Here is a 7,537-nt window from a genome sequence, read left to right as displayed (position 1 = left end):
CTATCACATAAAATCCCAATAAAAAACCTTTATGTTTTTGGTTGTAACATGACAAAATGTGGAAAATTTCAAGGTGTATGAATACTTTTTCAAGGCACTGTATATTCCGTAGAGTATTATGGCCATTTGCTGCAATCCAGTTTTTACAGATCGTTGCTGCCAGACACACAAATCAATCTGTATTTGTGTCACCAAGGACCGGCAGTTGCAGCAATTCTGACAGCCCAGGCAACTGTGCAGTTGTCTGAGATTAATCCTGGAGCACTGGAGATTGAATGTGGATATACTGTATAAAACTGGTAACACATTTCCACCAATCCCCATTTCCCAGAAGCTGTACTATAGCTTTCAGCACTAAAAAGCACTCTATGAATGGAGGAGACAGACCCTTCTTTCATCCACCTGTCCTCCATTTATAGAGCACTTTTCGTTGCTGGAATCTATGAAGAGTAGAGGGGGGCAAAAAGGGTGGGCATAGTCAGAATGACTACATTGCCCCACATACTTTTTCTCCTGCAGATGGTGTCTGTGTCCATGTCTATACGCTTTTTTACTGAGCTCAGCAGCCTCTTTACCTCGTTTGTTTGGAAGGGCAAAAGTCCACGTCTCGCCATGGCCTTGTTGTAATGGCCCAAACGGCTGGGTGGCCTTGGCATCCCCAATATTTTGCAATATTATTGAGCTGTTGCTCTGCAGTGCATTTTTAACTGGAGAGTCCACACCTCCTCTAAATTATCCCTTGAGCACTAGGGGTTTATCAGATTGTATATTCTCGCTGACTACACTTGTCCTCAAAGTCTGGGACCGACTAAATAGGTCCTTAGCTCTGGCCACCCAAACATCCACTAGCACCTGTTGGTGGCTTCCCGTGGTTCCCTCCTGGGGAGTTGTTGTCCTTCTTTGGACCCTGGATAACTTGAGAATGTTGTCCTGTTTTATGGAGGGTCACAACCTAACCTTGCTGGCCACCCTCAGGGAGTGGTACGGTAGTCTCCCTTTTGACTCTTGGAGGTATCATCAACTCACTGATTATGTCTCCTCACAGGGCCCCTATTAGGTCTACTCTTACAGAGTTTGAATGCTTATGGGTAGCCAAAGCATATTATGTCAGCTCTTTATCAATTACTTGATTTGGCTGTCTTTAACCCTAAATCATTATTCATTAGGGAATAGTAGCGAGATCTCCATTGTGAGTTCACTGAGGAGCAATTGCGCCACTTGTAACGCCTCACACATTCTAGCTCAGTGGATTCTAAAATGCAAGAAAATACTATAAGCTGCTGTTACGGTGGTACCGTGTGCCCATGTCCCTTGCTAGAATTTACCCATCAGTCTCTGACTTGTGCTGGAGGGGGTGCGGGCAGAACGGAACACTCCTGCATATTTGATGGGACTGTCCGTTATTATGACCCTTTTTGGTCTGCTGTCCGCATATCGGATAGTCTTGGTATTGACATACTTTTTTCCCCGAAGAACTTTTTGTTTCACATCCCCCCCATCCCCCTCTCTATAAACTCACTTCTCTCCCTCACCTTCTCAATGCCGCAAAGTACCTTATACCACTTTATTGGAAGAGTCTGCAAGTTTTGAGAGAGCAGGACTGGCTTGGGAAGGTGATAGCTTCGACTTAATCTGGGCCTCATGGTGGAGTCATACCTCTGGACAGGCCCCAGTTTCCTCTAGTCTAGTTATTGCTTTGCTAACCTTGGCAGACCCTGCATTTGGGCAACCTGTCCAAGCAAACCGAAATGTGAATTAGGTTCATAACCAGATATAAATCTAAAATTTGTGTTCTTAGTTTAGTCCTATTCCATCAGCCTATGAACCAGGTGCATTTAAAGAAAACAGTCACAGATGTCATTCAAAAATTCCTCTTGAATCTAAAGAACATTGTACAGCCATCATCAGTACTGACATTATGACACATGTGGCCAAACAGGTTTTCCACAGCAACTGGTACATTTTCAAATGTTTACAATTAGGGCACTATCACACTGAGCAGCGCCGGGCATCAGCGATAAATCGCCGCTATTTTTAGCTGCGCTTTACCGTTGTTTTTGCAGCGCTTTTCGGCCGCTAGCAGGGTGCTTTTAACCATATACACCACTCCTACAGCGCCTCAAAGATGCTGCTTGCAGGACTTTTTGGAGCGTGAAAGGAGAGGTGCTTTGCAGGCGCTATTTTTATATAGCGCCTGTAAAGCGCCTCAGTGTGAAAGGGGTCTTTGGCTATACACTAAAAGGAATAATTTATGGGGAACTATAAACACATGATGCTTCACATCTGATACGTAATAGAGAGCAATGAAGTGCTGATATATGAGAATGCTGTTATACAGTAGTGTCAGCACAGATTAGTTTTCCCGTAGTAGATATTAAGTTTCTGCAGGAGGTAGCGAAGGAATGACACACCAGCATGGAAGCACGAGGACACCAAGGTCATGAAATGGAGGGTTGACCTGTACCATGCTGCTTCTCATACAATTTAGCTGGTCACTTTAATGGCGCTTCCCTTGAAATGTGGTTTGAAATATTACTAAAGGTTCTGCGGGGTGCATTAGTGTGAATTGCAAATCAGAACATTTCTCTAATCCCTCTTTCATAGGCTGGCTTTGGATCAGTGGAGTCTTAGGGACTCCCCACTGCTTCTGGCTCAGGAGGAACCATTCACTAGTGCAGCTTCACTCCTCTCTTCCCACACTCCCAAAAACAATGCCACAGACAGACACCCTCCAACTAAATTAGATTAAACTCCCTCTCTTCCACAGCACATTAGCCTTTTCACTGCCCAGAATGTATTATTCTTTTCTCTATATACTGTATCTTACCTTCCCAGTTCTTGCAAGTGTGGCAGCGATGCCTGCCTCTATGACATGTCTTCATATTTCCAAGGCTAGATTCCTGTTGTAATGTGTTAATTACTACTGTATATGTGTGCCCAACTACTAATGGGCAAATAAACATCAGATAGAAGTCACCAGCTTCCGATGCTGCTTGAGTTGTAATATCCAATTTGTATTCTGCACTTAGAATGGACGTGAATCTTGTCTGTATATCTGTCTAGCCATCTGTCTATTTTGTATACCACCGAAGGAAAGATCGCCTTGTGTTCAAGCCATGTATTTACATCTAACCGACAGCTGATGTCTAAAGCCCTATACACACTGGGGTTGATTTACTAAAGGCAAATCCACTTTGCTCTACAAGTGCTCTGCAAGTGCACTTGGAAGTGCAGTCGCTGTAGATCTGAGGGCAAGATCTGAAAAAATTGGGGGAAGCTCTGCTGATTTTATCATCCAATCATTTACAAGCAAAAATGCTTTTTTTTTATTTTCCTTGACTGTCCCCCTCAGATTTATAGTGACTGCACTTCCAAGTGCACTTTTACAAAGTGGATTTGCCTCTAGTAAATAAACCCCACTGTGCCCCATAATGTGTCCCATACACACATTAGTGTTAAGAAGCCCATGATTCGACTTTCTTTCCAGGTGGAAGGAAAGAAAAATGCTTGATTCCTTCATCAACACAGTCAGTCAGGGGAATGCCTCCCACAGCGCTATTGTGCCCTGCCAGTAGGGGGGGGGGGGTGGGAAGCCTTCCTAGCCAGCAGAACACAATGACTACTGCTAGTGGCTATACCTGCGGTCAGTAATTGCCAGATTGTACCCAAGTCGATCAATGGATTGACTTGGCTACAATTAGCCTACTCATAGATAGATGAAATCTCGGCCAATTACTGCTGAACCGGCCAAATTTTGATCAATGTATGGCCAGCTTCAGCATGAGCAGGGCTAGCAGAGTGTATGACAGAAGAGGCAGCTGCTGTGATCCTGTCATGAATTCCCTAACAGGCACTTCCTGTGAAAGGGTTATACAGTGAGAACGCTGTCTCCTTGTCTTCCAATTGTGTGCCTGCATTGCCACCTTGTTACACAGGCTTCCGATGGAAACTGCCATGGTCTATGAACACACATTATGCAGGCATAGACCACAGTTGTCACCATCAGGAAACCTGCCCTGGGAAATGCCATGTAGCCATCGCTAAAGTTTAAGACATCAAGTATCTGTAAAGAGGCAGAGGGGGATCAGCAGTATAGAAATGCAACAAAAGATTAAAAAAAAAAAGGTAAAAAGTATTTTGCCTAAAAAAAAGAAAGAAACAAACTATTGATTATGATGCACAGAACAATACACATGTTATAAAAAAAAAATTATAATCTTTTTATCATCTAAGGCAGGGGTCTCCAAACTTTCTAAACAAAGGCCCAGATTACTGATCTTCAGACTTTAGGGGGGCTGCAATATGGCCAGTGGGAGTAGAAAATGTTCTGGCATCAGTAGTAGTAAAGAAGGCCCCATCGTTGGTGTCACTGGGAGGAATAGTGCCCCCATCTTTGGTTTCATTGGGAGGAATTGTGTACCATTGTTGGTGTCAGTAAAAGCAATAGTGTCACATTATTGGTGTCATTGGGAGGATTAGTGCCCCATTGTTCATCAGTGGAAAGAATAGTGCATCATCTTTGGTGTCAGTGGGGGGTATAGTGCTCCATTATTAATGTCGGTGGCAGGAAGTATACCCTATTGTTGGTATAAGTGGGTCGGATAAAGGCAGGCTAAGGGCCGCATCCAACCCCCGGGCTGCAGTTTGGAGACCACTGATCTAAGGCACACATTATGGCTGATTTATGCTGATTTGGGCACAATTCAAGACATGGGTGCACCTGTAGGCACCACCCAGCGCAGCAAAAGTCGGTTAAACAATTTACTTTTGTCGTAGAAGACCTCACCTGGAATATGCAGTTCAGTTTTTTGGACACCAGTTCATAAACAGGATATCGGGGAACTGGAGAAAGTGCAGAGAAGGGCAACCAAACTTATAAGAGGCATGAAGGAGCTCAGCTATGAGGAAAGATGAGAGGAACTGAATTTATTCTCTCTTAAGAAGATAAGATTAAGATGGAATGTACAGTTGTGCTCATAAGTTTGCACACCCTGGCAGAATTGGTGATTTCTTGCCCATTTGTCAGAGAATATGAATGATGACACAAAAACATTTCTGTTGGTTAGTGTGTGGTTAGTGTTTGACTGAAGCCATTTATTATCAATCAACTGTGTTTGAAATGGCAATTAAAGGCAACCATCCTCACCTGTCATCTGTTTGCTTGTAATTAGTGTGTGTGTATAAAAGGTCACTGAGTTTCTGGACTCCCGACGAGTCACGGGGAAAGCAAAAGAATTGTCAAAGGATCTGCAGGAAAAGGTAGTTGAACTGTATAAAACAGGAAAGGGATATAAAAAGATATCCAAGTAATTGAGAATGCCAATCAGCAATGTTCAAACTCTAATCAAGAAGTGGAAAATGAGGCGTTCTGTTTAAACCAAACCACGGTCGGATAGACCAACTAAAATTTCAGCCACAACTGCCAGGAAAGTTGTTCGGGATGCAAAGGAAAACCCACAAATAACTTCAGGTGAAATACAGGACTCTCTGAAAACATGTGGTGTGGCTTTTTCAAGATGCACAATAAGGAGACAATTGAAGAAAGATGGGCTGCATGGTCGAGTCGCCAGAAGAAAGCCATTACTAAGCAAATGCCACAAAGTATCCCGATTACAATACACCAAACAGCACAGAGACAAGCCTCAAACCTTCTGGCACAAAGTCATTTGGAGTGATGAGACCAAAATGTAGCTTTTTGGCCACAACCATAAACACTACATTTGGAGAGGAGTCAACAAGGCCTATGAAGAAAGGTAAACCATTCTTACTGTGAAACACGGAGGTGGATCGTTGAAGTTTTAGGGATGTGTGAGCTACAAAGACACGAGAAATTTGTTAAAAATTGATGGCAAGATGAATGCAGTATGTTATCAAAAAATACTGGAGGAACATTTGCAATCATCAGCCAGGAAGCTGCTCATGGGACGTACTTGGACATTCAAACATGACAATGATCCAAAACATAAGGCCAAGTCGACCTGTCATTGGCTACAGCAGAATAAAGTGAAGGTTCTGGAGTGGCCATCTCAGTCATGACCGCCATCTTTCCCGGAGCTTCTTCCAGGTTTGTGGGCACTGGCGCTGTGATTGCCCGGAGCCGCGATGAGGTCTCTCCCACGCATGTGCGCGATAGACAACGTTTATGGCACCAGCTCGGAAGTAATGGCACCCATGGGCTGTTCTTTCAGAGCACATGCGTCAGTGATTTCACTGGCTGCATGCACTGGAAATATCTCCTACACTGTTCAGGTTTAGAGGATATTCTCAATACATATAGGTAAGCCTTTTTATAGGCTAACCTATAGGAAAACGTCTGCAGAGGAAGTTTACTTCCTCTTTAAGGTCATCATAAGGGACAAGGGGGCACTTTATGTCTGGATGAAAAAATATTTAATTTCCAAAAATGTGGACTAGACTCCCTCAAGAGCTGGTTCTGTCCAGCTCACTAGATTGTTTTAAGAAAGGCCTGGATTCTTTCCTATATGCACAAAATATAACTGGATAATAATTTGTATGGGTAAACTTCATCCAGGGAACACAAGATTGCCTCTTGGGGGATCAGGAAGGATTTTTTCCCCTGCTGAAAATGGATCATGCTTTATTGTTTTTTTTTCCCTTGCTCTGGATTAACTGTGGGTATAGGATTGTATATATAGGATAGTATCATTTTTTTCCCATCCTATTGATTGAACTGAATGGACTTGTGTCTTTTTTTAACCAGACTAACTAACTAGAGAACTGTGTAAAAGCCACCAGGGGCGATTCATCCATCTGCACTATTTAGCTTTGATGGAGAAATCTATATTTGTATATATATGTCTATTGATTTGGAAGTTCACAGCCAAATCGGTTGATTTCAGCAGCAGCAAATTGAGCATGTTCATTGTTTCTGGTGTTGATATTAGATTATCATCATAATTAGATTTATCCTATTCTGTCTTGGTATGGTACAGAATGGTAACCTTTAGCAAGAAGGACAGGAACACTGCTGGAGGCAATTTACAGCACACGCTAATTTTGGTAGCATAATTATTATTGTGGAATGTAGGTTCCTTGCTAAAGAACATTATTTATTATCAAGTTGTTATGGGTAAAGTTCCGCTTTAAGCTCACAAACTCCCTCACTACCAAAGCCTTCTGTAACCTATGCCAGGTCACCACTACATTCTGCTGGCTGAGTGCTTTAGCAGCCGACATCACTCCAAATGTCTCTAGCGACAGCAATATAGTCTCTTCTCTGCTTCTCTTCATCTCCATTATAAGCCCTGTCCTTTTATATGTCATGCATTCCATTCTAATGAACTTTGGACCAGGCATCTAACAGTAAGTGGAGCGTTACACTTTTTTATCATATAAATTAGTCTTATGCTATATGATATACATTTTGGTGTTAGCTAACTCTACAAACAGGTTATTAGTGGCATTGGGTAGCTGCACAGTAAAATATTTTATACAGTGGGTAAAGAAAAGAATCACCCCCTTTAAAATAAATAGATTGTGTTGCTTTGCAGCCTGAAATGAAAACAGACACAGTTTT

This window comes from Rana temporaria, chromosome 1 (genome assembly GCF_905171775.1).
Source record: "Rana temporaria chromosome 1, aRanTem1.1, whole genome shotgun sequence".
Classification (NCBI taxonomy): Eukaryota; Metazoa; Chordata; class Amphibia; order Anura; family Ranidae; genus Rana; species Rana temporaria.
Note: the sequence above shows the minus strand (reverse complement) of the source record.